We start from the raw sequence: 12,995 nt of genomic DNA on the forward strand, positions 1-12,995 counted from the left end.
GAGCCTGTTTCAGATTCTGTGCCTTCCTCTCTATCTGTCTCTCCCCTGCTCACACTCTGTCTGTCTGTCTCTCTCTCTCTCTCAAAAATAAATAAAACCTTTTTAAAAATTAAAAAAATTAAATTAAAAAAAGAGGGCTTCAGGAACCATAAGTCATTCATTCATGTGACTTTTGTGCGGTGGTCTAGAGAAGGCTCGGTGAATGGGAATGGTGTAACTCTCCCACCTGCTATATGAAAACCAGCCTTTTCTTGCTTTTTTTTTTTTAGTAGATTTTATCTCTTAGAGCAGTTTTAGGTTCACAGAAAAATTGAGCAGAAGGCACAGAGAGTTTCCATACACTCCCTGCCCCACACATGTACAACCTCCTCTGTGATCAGCATTACCCATCAGAGTGCTGTATTTCTGCGATCAGTGAACCTACACTGCCACGTGACCATCGCCCAGAGACTACAGTTCATATTAGGGTTCAGTCTTTGTGCTGTCCATTCTGTGGGTTTGGACAATTTTATAATGACAGGTATCCAGTGTTATAACATAGGGCTTTTTAATTTTTGCTCATTTTATGAGAAGGAAATTATGGGGTACACAATAGCCCCTGGGGAGGGCAGGGAAAGAGTAAGAAATGGATAGTCTATTCCCTGTCCCTCCAGAAAGACTAGATCAGACTCCCCAGATAGAGAGGGACTCTAACCGGAAGCTGAAGAAGCTGGTAGGGCAGCACCCAGGATAGACCTGCTGGGACGGCGTGTTCAACAGAGCGATTTTAGGGAACAGGTGGGAAGCATGACCGGAGTTTGGTCTTCATTTTGACACAGGCCACTGTGGAGCGTTCATACCCAGAGGGCTCAGAGCAACTTGTCAGATAACTCCAGCCCCGGCAGAGGCTCAGAGAGCCCTGTCACCAAGGGCACCTTAGCAAAGAGGTGCTGGGGCCCTTCTCTCAGACAACACATCTCAGACAGCTGGTAGACCAGGACCCTGACTGGAGCCCGTGGGAGGTGACCGTGGCACAGAACAGGTGAGAGATCGTGAACCGAGGACGTGTTGGAGACTTAGGGCAGACACAGATTCACACGTAGTAGAGGTGAGGCGGGGAGGGGGGGTCCCTGAGCATAGGAGTCATGGTGGCAGGAATGGAGGCCATACATGGGCCCAGTAGCCTGGACTCCCATTTACCAAGTCTGATTAAGATGCTGTGGGTGCCGAAAATGAGAGACCTACAGTGAGCCCTAGGTGGGTTTTGTGTCTGGCTCAGCCTATCAATAGCGATGCCATCAATGAGGAATGCCTCGCCCACCGGGGCTGAACTACTGGTGGTGAGTCCCCAGAGACACTTCCCCGGCCACTGCCACCGTTGTGGCTGGACTTGGCCTTGTGCCTCTTATTATGATTGCAAGACACATCTCAGCAACAACCCAGGGAGCTCTGATAAAAACCACATGTATTATTCACAAGTCCTGGAGAGTTCACAACGTGCCTGGGGCCACACAGTGAGGTTGTGGGCAGAGATCAAGAAAGAAAAAGAGAGAGGGCGTGAGGGAGGGAGAGAACCTGGGGTTCTGCCTTTATGGGGGTCAAGGATGTGGGGCTTAGGGTTTCACGAGTTCACCGGTGGTGAATTTAAAACTTAAGAGCAAGGGGTTTAAAGCACAGGAAGGGAGAAGAAGCGTCACTCGAGTGGTCAGTCACCTAGGTCCCCTGGGACTTGGTAAAAGGGAAACTTTCTGGGCGAGCCGCCTGGCTATTTATCTACTCGTGTAGCTGGAGAGGTGTCTATTCCAGATGGGTGTCTTTGAAATGAATGCCTCGGTAATCAAAAGCTTAATGGCAGATACTTACATTACAATCAGAAAAAGCTAACTGACAGGCACTTACGCTACAGTATAGCACTGTCCCTCAGGGGGTCTAACCAGTAGAGCCAGATTAACTCCACGAGGTGCCTTCCACCTTGAGAGGGACAGTATTTTGTCTTTACTCTCATATGTATCCCAGGTACCCGTTTGCTTTCCCGGCCTGCTCTACTTCTTCCGGAACCATTAATTGAGGGTTTATAGAGTCATCTCCCAACATGGGAAATAACCCCATCTTGGACCAAAGGACCACTTCGCACTGGAGGAGGTTGGACAGTGAGCACGTCACCATGGGATCCATTGGTCCTATCGAAAACTGTATCACCCCAGAAGTTGTCAGCCTGATAGAACACCAGGATGGCTTCCAGGAGCCTCACCAAGGCTCACCAGTGGGGGATGAGGTCCCGTGGGGTTGGGCCACCCCCTTCCAAGATGTGGTATGCTTTGAACCAATAACAATTATATGGCACCATGTCCCCAGCAGCAAAACTACACTGAGGAAATTGAGGAGTAGAAGTGGGAAGGACCCCTATCATCACTAAGGAACTCACTTAGGGATTTGTGCACCTGTTCCTCAGGCTTTAAGGTCTATTATATTAGAAGTCATGGCCTCCGGGGATGGAATGCTTCCACCGGGGGGGGGGGGGGGGGGGGGGGGGGCGGATAGTAAGTCTTCCATTTAACCCAAAGCTGCCACTATAGGATGGTTAGTTTGGACCTTGATGCTGATAGACCAGCAGCAAGGAAAACATTTGCTCTTCTGGTGTGAGTTACTGACCTTGGTTATCAGGAAAAGCTCGAGATGCTGATACATAAAGGGACAGGAATGAATGTGTCCACAATTCAAGAGGTAACACCGAGGTGTTTCTTGGTGTTTCCATGTCTGCTGATAACAGTGGCAACCAGGGCCCAATACAGGGGTAATGTAAGCATGGCTCAGACCCCACAGGGATCAGGGTCTGGGTCCCAGTGGGCAAACCAGCTTAGACCAGTGGGAAGAATTCAATCGATGGATGGGAAGGATGAAATCCAACGGGTGACAGAAGAGGGAATTGATGAATAGTAATTACAACCTCAGGCCTGCTGCATCAGGACCTTGGTTCATCCCCCTAAACTTTTGGTTTTAACCTTTTTTTTTTTTTTTTTTAAAGGATTACAACTGGTTTGAAGCGTCAGGGACAGAACAGAGTGGAATTATTATGGGGAACAGTGGATCTTTCTGCACAGCGGGAAGATTTTGAAGCATGATCCACAGAGCCAGTCAAAGGGTCCCCAGCAAGACAGCCCAGATGGTCCGCAGCACAGCCACCTTCTAATACCTCCCTTACTGGCTTTCCCCTCTCCTCACCACTTGCCACTCCCCTGCAGTGACTCCTGGTATCACTTCCCAAATACTTGCCCTCATAGCCGGGTCTCGGGGTCAGCTCTGGGGGAAAGCCAAACTGTATCCGTTTCTAGTGGCTGCTGTAACAAAAACCACAACCTGGTGGCCAAAAACAACAGGAATCTACTCTCTCACAGTCCTGGAGCATTTGCAGTCGGTATCAGTGGGTTGAAACAGAGACATCAGCAGGGCCATGAAGGTGGCCTCCCCAGAGGATCTGTCCCTTGCCTCTTCCAGCTTGTGGGGGCTGCTGGCATTCCCTGGCTCATAGCTACACCTCTCCCACCCCTGCTTCCGTCTTTGCGTACCCTCTCCTCCGTGTCAGTGCGTCATCCCCCTTGTCCTCTCTCTTCTGAGGACACTTGTGGTGCCACGTAAGCTAATCATACAGGGCAATCTCATTTAAAAACCCTTAACACAATCACAACTGCAAAGACCCTTTGTCCTCATGAAGTCATATCTCCCAGTGATCAGATCTGATATCTTTGGAGGGCATTTTTCTCCCCACCACACAAAAGAAGACAGATGGATATGGCTGTAGGTACAAGAGTTACGCATGAGGGACTTGGCAGCCATGTTTTATTGTGAGAGGTTCTAGATACATTTGGTGCCAGACTGAACAGACCTTGAATACCAGGCCAAGAATACTGTCCTTATTCTTTGGACAAATGGTTGCAGACTGGAGAGTTCCACAGTAAGTATTCTTTTCTTTAATTTAAACTTGAGTTAATAGGTGAAGAGAGGTTAAGTCCCTTGCCAAGTTTACCAAATTCGTGTGTGGTGTTGTCGGAGTCCAAATCAAAGTCTGTTTTGGATCCAAAGCCATGCTTCATTCATTTTACCACCCTGCCTCCTGCAGTGGGTTAGAATGGGATGGACACTGAAAATCCTGCTTTGTTTACATGAATCTGGCTGTAGACAACAGAAAGTTTAGAAGAGAGAGAAATTGCAAGCCAGCAACATACTGCACTGGCCCCTGGCCGGGCATAACCTCCGCCTGTCTGGCTGCCTTTATTAAGCGGCTCTGAATGCACATGCAAACTGCTACAATCATTACAAATTATTCTTGCATAGATTCTGTGGAAGGTAGTTAATATGTTGAAAGAAATAAAAACACTGTTAGGAGCGCCTTCAAAATTTTTATTAGCATTTTGCTCTTATGCTAGATGTTTAATGTTCCAGTCACTCATTCGCATTTTATGAGTAATAGAGATTTAAGTAGAGAGTCAGACTAATATGTAGAAAATAATTTTTTTTTCTCTGTGGGAGATTGCCTCAGCAAGAACCAAGCTGTTTCTTGTTTGTGAAGGATGTATTCATGTTTATATGTATATATATTATATATATAATATATTTATGTATAGTATTTATATATTTGTATATACAATAATGTTATGTATTTATATTTTCCTTATATAGGTGATATATAATATATTTTATTTATTTGTAATAAAAATACATTAACATATAATATATTTTATTTATTTACATATATATAATAGATCAATATGAAATATAATATATAAGAATATAATAATTTAAGGGTGCCTGGGTGGCTCAGTCAGTCAAGCGTTTGACTTTGGCTCAGGTCATGATCTCACGGTTCGTGGGTTCGAGCCCTGCCTCGGGCTCTGTGCTGACAGCTTGAAGTCTGGAGCCTGCTTGGGATTCTGTGTCTCCCTCTCTCTCTGCCCCTCCCCCACTCACACTCTGTCTCTCTGTCTGTCTGTCTCTCTTTTTCTGAAAAATGAATAAACATTCAAAAAATTTCTAAAAGAATATAATATTTTATACAATATTTTATATGTTAATATGCTATACAATACTTTGTGTATTTGTACATGTAATATAGTGATAACCTTTTTTTTAAATTTTTTTTTAACGTTTTATTTTTGAGACAGAGACAGAGCACGAACGGGGGAGGGCCAGAGAGAGAGGGAGACACAGAATCTGAAACAGGCTCCAGGCTCTGAGCTGTCAGCACAGAGCCCGACGCAGGGCTCGAATTCACGGACCACGAGATCGTGACCTCAGCCGAAGTCGGACGCTTAACCGACTGAGCCACCCAGGCGCCCCAGCGATAACTTTTTTTTGATGACAAGGCTGTTAGCACAGAAACACCCCTGTTTGTCAGAATCCGACTTCCAGTTAAGAGGCTATCTACTTGGAGAAAAATCCTGGGCTAGAAGTAAGCGAAAAGTGACTGTATGCCCAAAACCATTTACAGAAAGCCACTTTGACAAGCCACATTCTCCTTCCCTGAGCCTTCATGTCAGTTATATACAGCATCACTTTTATAGCATGCTGTGGTTTCCCCCGCCACAGAAAATTAGAAGTGGAAAGTTGAAAGAGAACAAAGGGTGGTGTTAGAAGTCATAAAACTAAGAGCAGAAAACCACTTGATGTGGCCAAAGGAACAGAGGAACTGAAGGGCCATGGACTCTCTATTCCCACCCCAAAAGTAGAGCATGCCGTGACCTGGTCTGTATGAACATGTGGTTCATTACGTTGAGTTGGGTGTTCCCCATTTAAGAAACCAGAGAAGCGAATACATGTTGGAACGCTATTTACCTCAAAATAGTTAAAATTTCAAAGCTTCTATTTTGGAAGAGACAAGGTCTGATTGGTTGCGAAACTTGCTGGTGGGAAATAACTCACTTCTAAAACTGAAGAATAAAAGCGATTACTGCGCAAAATGCTTTTTATCTGCAGCGTCTATCATCCCACACCTCCCCACTTCCCCCCTCCCCAATCCTTTTAAGTGACAGAAACAAAAAACTCTCTTCAAGACTAAGTTCATGACAGCCCTCGGGGAATCGGGGGTGACACTGAGGGGTCCTGAAATTGGGAGGAATTTCTGGAAGATAGAAAGCAGCTGGGATCAAATTGACAAGACTTGAGGAAACCACGGCCCAACATAGGCATGGAAAAATCCTGCTAGGAAGATAAGAGCAGATGTAGAGAACTCCCAGCTCAGTGTCATCAGTGAGAGACCAGAAGTGACCTTTGGCAACCATGAGGGTAATTAGAGGACCGCATGCCGAACAGCCAGTCACCAGCAACTCCATCCAGGATGAAAGAGAAGATGCACGGCAGCCACCTGGAGGGTGGTGATTAATCTAGTTTGTCCTGAGGTATAAATGGAGACGTGAGAACACCAGACATTTGGGGGAAATCATTAAAACTAAAAAGGAGAGACAAAACATTGACCCTAGAGAAATTTCATGAAAGAGAAATAAACTTCCAAGCTTTTTAATCAACATCATCAGAGAGATTCGGGATGATAGTGCACCATAAAACAATACTCTGCTAGGAAAAAGAAGCAAAGAACGAGTAAGAGCCCATAGGACTCTTAAATTATGAAAATAGAACATTTAATGGGAGGAAAGACGAGTGGATACAGTAATGGATAAATTAGTGACCTAAAGACAGAGGGTGGCAAACTTTTCCTCTGAAAGGTCAGACTGAGAAAAGAATTAAAAGATATGAAAGCTCATTTCAAGAGTTCCAGAAACAGAGAAAATCAAATGGAGAAAAATATAAAGGGAAATAAATGAAAGCTTACTACAGCCGAAGAAAGACAGATTTTTATAAAGAAAGGGCCTCTAGGACCACATGGGAGAAATATAAATTGACAAGACATATCTTTATGAACTCTCAGAGCTACAGAGGAAATGGAGATTTCTAGAAACTCCCAGAGAAAAAGTAGATGATTACCTCCACAGAATTAGGATTATATTGTCATTGAAATTACCGTCAGCAAAACTGAATGTTAAAAGAAACCCTGAGATATTCTGAAGAAAAAATTACTTCAAACCAAGAACTTTATACCCAGTCAGAGAACATTCGAATGTGAGGACAATGGTATGAAAATATTTGTAGACAGGCGAAGACTCAGAAACAAACCTTCTCTACAGTTAAGATTCGTTCAAGGATGATTTACAACAAAACAAAAATTGAACTCAAGAAGGAATTTGCATAAAACATACATTAAGTGGTAGTAAGCAAAGAACCCAGTATAAGTTACAGCTGGATTGAAATATATAGTAATTAATAATTTTGAAAATCTAAAACTAAATTCTCAAATGATTATGGCCTAAAAGTAATGAGAGAGAAAGGGGGAATGATAGTAGGCTAAGATTCTACCCTTTTGGCGAGGAAGGATGTGGAAATTACTTTTTGAAGTTTAGATATGTATACATGTTTAAATGAGCATGCTAAAAATGTAAGCATAATTACTTAAGCAATAGGAAATAGATGAAATAACTGTGAAACCTGTTACAAAAAACAAATGGGCAAAAAAGAACTGATCCATCTAATAAAAGGAGGAAAAGGGAAATAAAATAAACAGAAAATCAGAGTACATAGACTAATATAAAGTAAGATGGCATATTAGCATATCAAAAATTGCAATAAATGTTAAATGTCAAACATTTTCAAATTGAGTATGTGTGTAAAAGCATTGAAAATGTCTGAAAAAGCAGAGGTGCCTGTGTTGCTCAGTCAGTTGAGCAACCAACTCTTGATTTAGGCTCAGGTTATGATCCCAAGGTAGTGGGATCGAGCCCAGCATTGGGCTCCAGACTGAGCCATGGAGCCTGCTTAAAATTCCCTCCCTCTCCTTCTCTCTCCCTCTGCCCCTCCCCTCCTCTTTAAAATAATTTTAAAAAAAAAGGAAAAAAGAAAAAAAAAGAAGAAAAAGAAAAAAAATATTTGAAGCAGACAGTGGGTGATTTTCTAGTAATTACCTTAGGTCAGAGGGCAGAGGAATGAAAGTTCAAAGTTGATAGGGTTTTGTGTTGTTTAATTTTCACACATGGAGAACCTATTCGTGTGTTTTATAGTTGTTCTCATGTTAGGTAAAAAATTACATGCTCATACCCCAAAGTTAACTATTGAGGAACATTGGCATAGATACATTGTGAGAAGTTTATAAACAGCGTCTCTTTGCCCTCCCCCACTCCACCCACCATATCCTGCACAAGAAGGAGATGCCCATCATCTGGGCAGATGGAGAGTCCTTTCCACTTTATCTCTAGTGAATTACCATTTTTTACCCATAATTTGAAGTTAGTATAGTAACTAGTTGAAGCATGCTTTAAATATAATTTCACAAATTATTGATTTCTTTTTATAAGCCACGCTCATGAATTACAAAAATGGTAAAATGAAAAATATTTTTAAAGAGGGGGAAAAACCCTCTATAATTTCTCCATTAAGAAATAACCAAAATCAAAACAGAAAATTCTTAAATTGGATTTCCAAAAAGAAAAAGGAAAAACAGTTGTGGTACTGCCTCAAGAAATCTCCAAAGAAAACTAATAGAACCTCTCTTTGCCCCTACCACAGGTAAAGACACACTCTGTTAACCCACGGAACTTCCCAGATCTGTGGCTGTGGCAGTGGTCCCCACATTCTGGATTATAGGGAAGTGAAATTTCAAAACTTCGATCTGGCAAGCAGCACTGGATTGTACAATTGTTATACCCAAAATAACATGAAAGCAAAAAACAAAAACAAAAACCTAAAACCCCTCTCATTTAGTACCATTGCCAGTTTATTAAAAAGTGACATTTTGGAACACCTGGGTGGCTGAGTCAGTTAAGCATCTGACTCTTGGTTTCAGCTCAGGTCATGATCTCATAGCTCATGAGATCAAGCCCCGGGTCAGGCTCTGTGCTGACAGCACGGCTCTCTCCCCTCTCGCTCTCTGCCCCTCCCCTACTCGTGCCCTCTGTTTCTCTCTCTTTCTCAAAATAAATAAATAAACGTTTTTTAAAAATGACATTTTAACATGAAGATATTTGTGTGTTTATAAAGGACAGTGCTTTAGTTTGAACATATTTAAGTTTATGAAAAACGTGCAAAAATATCTTTATTCTTATTTTGTGCCGGCTCTGATTCAAACACCATTAGAAGTGGGCCCGTCTATAGATGAAATGTGGGGACCCCCTGGCTGTATTAGCTCACATTATAATGCCTGTGTATGAGGTTTCACCCCATTCCATGTACATACTCCAGCAAGCTCCGGAAGGAATTTTGCAGAAATTCGAGAGCTCCTCTTTACATCTCCATGAATTGAATTTAGATAATGGTCAAGGAGTGTCATTGTATAGGGTGGCTACAAAGAAAATCAGTGATTACCAAAAAAAAAAAAAAAAAAGTTTCTAGTGTTGAATATGAAAGCCATTCGCCTTCCATTACCATTCTTAAAATATAATCTTCACAAGTTTTAAGATTTATAAATGAAAAGAGAGAAAAGAGAAATACATAGCACCAATAATTACAAATGGGACAAAAAGGAAGTTTATGAAGAAATAAGATATCTGGGGTGTCTGGGTGGCTCAGTCGGGTAAGCGTCCGACTTCGGCTCAGGTCATGATCTCGCGGTTTGTGAGCTCGAGCCCCGTGTCGGGCTCTGTGCTGACAGCTCGGAGCCTGGAGCCTGCTTCGGAATCTGTGTCTCCCTCTTTCCCTGCCCCTCCCCTACTCACACACAAAGAAAAAAAAATTTTTTTCTTTGTGATAAGAACTTCTAGATCTACTCACTGAGCCTTCCTCCATATCATACAGCAGCGTTAAGTATCGGTACCATGTTGCACATTCCAGCCCTAGGACTTACGTATCTTGTGCTTTTTGACCATTTTCCTCCAATCTCCCCTCCCCCTGCCACTGGTAACCACACATCTGATCTCCTTTTCTATGAGTTTGGGGCTATTTTGGATTTTGTTTGTTTTAAAATTTTCTTACAAAGGCATTTGCTAAACTGCTCAAGCAAGCAATGCCTTCCACCTATCTCCCTGAGATGAGGTGGGCTTCATTCGTGCCCACGGCCTCGTGGCTCTTTTTCCCCTGCCTGCTCCTTGAGAAGTCCTCAACTGATCCAGAAATCCCACGTTAGAACCTCCGTTCCTGAAGCAAACATCGAAGTAGGTGAGTAAGTTGCAATTTAAGAAAGGAGAATTTAGGGGGAGGAATTCTTTTCTGTCTTTGAGAATTAGGCTGCTTGTGTCGACAGCACGGTCTAAAGACAGTGCTCGGAGAAATTTACAAAGTAAGAACTAGGAAGGGTTGGGAGTTACTTTACTGCATCCCGTCAGGGTTTTTTAGACAGAAAAGCTGAAGTTCAGAGAGGCTACACGACTTATGAATAGACACGGAGCCAGTTAATGGGGAAGATGGGTCCGCAGAACCGCAGGTCTGACTTCGACACTACACGGCTCCTTCTACAACTCTATTTTCCTGTTCTAGGAAGTTGGAAAACAGAAAGTTCAGGAGCAAGGAAAGGACCACTGACTCCAAAAAGCTTTACACTGTTGCATAATTTAGGAGAAATATTATTAAATTACATCGTCACTTAATCTGTCTACCTTTTCCCGTAAGGTTACGATGAATGTGGAGTTACCTTGTCCACCTAGGTGAAGACAGAGTTCCAACCCCAGACTGTTCCCTCTCATTTCAGGTAATGACGTATTTCACAATTACCCAGGCTCTTCCTCGGTAAACTGATTCTTAAACATGCGTTGCCGATTTGCCAAATACCAGCCTTCCGTGTTTTTGCAACAGTGCCAACCAAAAACCAGGTGAAAAGTGCCTTGTTAAAAGCTTGGCTTACAGTCGCCAAGCTCAGTTAAAGTTTTGAAAATAGAAATTCTGGGGGAGAATTGCCAATGTGGGATCGGAACCCAATCCCGAGACTAAGTGTGTTCAGGCTCCTTTTGGGCAGTTCCATCAGTTTTCCTCGGAGGTTTATTTCTGCTTTGAAATTCTTTGAACTGAGGTAATTGGTCTTTGACTTGGGGGCTTAGTCTGGCAAGATTGGGGTGCACGGTTCCTTGTTCGACTTCTGTTTTACATAATTGTGGGTTTCACAGCCTTCTCTCCGTCCTGCCTTACAGCACCGTGGGCAGTTGTGAGCCCTGGGACTGGGCTACTAGGATGGAAACTGTGGGAGAGGAATTCTTTTCCTTCTGCCCTTCTAGGTTCTTTGGCTGACCTAAGAATTCAATTGACATAAGACAGATTAACAGGAGAAAACCAAATGTAATTTCATACACGCAGGAGCTCATACGTTATGAGCCGAAGCTGCCAAAGCAGGCAACTTTTTATCCATTTAGACAAAGAGACAATAAATCTATGAAGAATTGGCAAGACAAGGAAGTTTGGGCTTGGGGGAGCAAGTGAGCGAAGAAGTTACAAGTTCTGTTTATACAACCTTCTCGGTTCTACATCCCTTATCTCTGGTGATAAGGGTGCCTTCTACCCTCCAGCTACAGGGAGGGTACCCTCCACATGGGAAATTTATCTCCTGCTTTCAGGAGGGCAAAAGAGGGTCAGAGTGTCCTTGCACTGTTTCTTAGGCAACTTTAATGCAAAATAACCAATATGCCAGAATGGCATATTGTGGGATGGCTCCCCCTCAGAACTTTTCTTAGGAACCTATAAGGCAAGAACGGTGAGCATTTTTTTTTCTCCTCTGGTGGACTCTTCTTAGCCCTGTTAGTGCAGTTATGTAACTGGGAAAATGTTGCTACAGTTAAGGTTTCTAAGATTGGGAAACCTGCCTGGCTCAGGGTTTATCCAGTGCGCCATTTCTCTCCCTCCAACCACCCCCCCTCCCCCACCCGCCGGGAATGAGTTGACCTTTTTGGAAGCAGCACCTACTCCTTCAGGTCAGTTCATGGGCATCGATTAACTAATGATTTTACCACTACCCCCTAGTGAATTAACGAATGCAAGCGTACAATTTGACCTCAGCCATTGTGCATCGTTTGCTATTCAAGTGACACATTAACTTAATGCCCCCTTGTGAATAACTACAGCAACCTTCAGCCGTCAGGGTAAGCACTCAGCCAGGCTCACGCTGAAATTGAACTTTCTAGAGGAATTCTTCTCCCGACTGAAACTGAATGAGAAGGATTTTCTTGAGTGCATTTCCTATTTTGGCAAACCATCAGGTTGCCAGGATGCCATTAAGTACTCTTAAGTAATTCACTAGCAGGCACCCTGAGGCCTGAAAGAGTTCATGTACCTTTCACACTGAGCTGGAAGCCCGTCTCTCACCCCTGTGTCGTTGATAAATGGCAGATTTTACTATCCCACTTCCTAGATGGGGAAACTAACCTCTGAGTGTAGGAAGTGGTCAAATCCACACCATGAATCACATATAATAAAAAAGAACCCTGGTCTCCAGAAACATCCCGAAGTTGGGGGATGGGGCCAGAGCAGTGAGTCTAAGGTGTAAGTGGGTATCAGCCTTTTCTTTTCTGTTTTTTATCTTTCTCCCTCTCCCTTCTATAGAGATCTGTTCTATTTTCTCGCCTGTGCTGAGCTCTTTTATATTTACTGTTTGGCGTGAAATTATTTGAATGTAAAGGGCATGTTGGAGTAACCATGGAGAAGGGCACTGAGTGTTCTGGGGGGGGTTCATTATTTTTCTGATGGGGTGCTGATATTTTACAACGCTATGCCTTCTGGTTAGTGTCTCCATTTTGGGTTCTGTAATGTAATTTGACCCAAATCAGCCCTCCCCAGTGTGGCTTGACTGGCGATCATAAGCTTTGGGGGGCACATCACCCTTATATCAGACAGGTGGCAGGTGTCTTGCATCCAGCTGTGTAATTCTTCCCAGGTTGCACTCCTTCTCCCCGTCCTCCTAGCCAGCTCTCAGCAGCAAGCCAGAATCTATTTGAGCTCCCGCCGCAGTAGCCTTGCAAGTGATTTGCCCAAGCAAGAAAACATACCCTTGCTCTTAAGCT

This window comes from Panthera onca, chromosome D2 (assembly GCF_046562875.1).
Source record: "Panthera onca isolate mPanOnc1 chromosome D2, mPanOnc1 haplotype 2, whole genome shotgun sequence".
Classification (NCBI taxonomy): Eukaryota; Metazoa; Chordata; class Mammalia; order Carnivora; family Felidae; genus Panthera; species Panthera onca.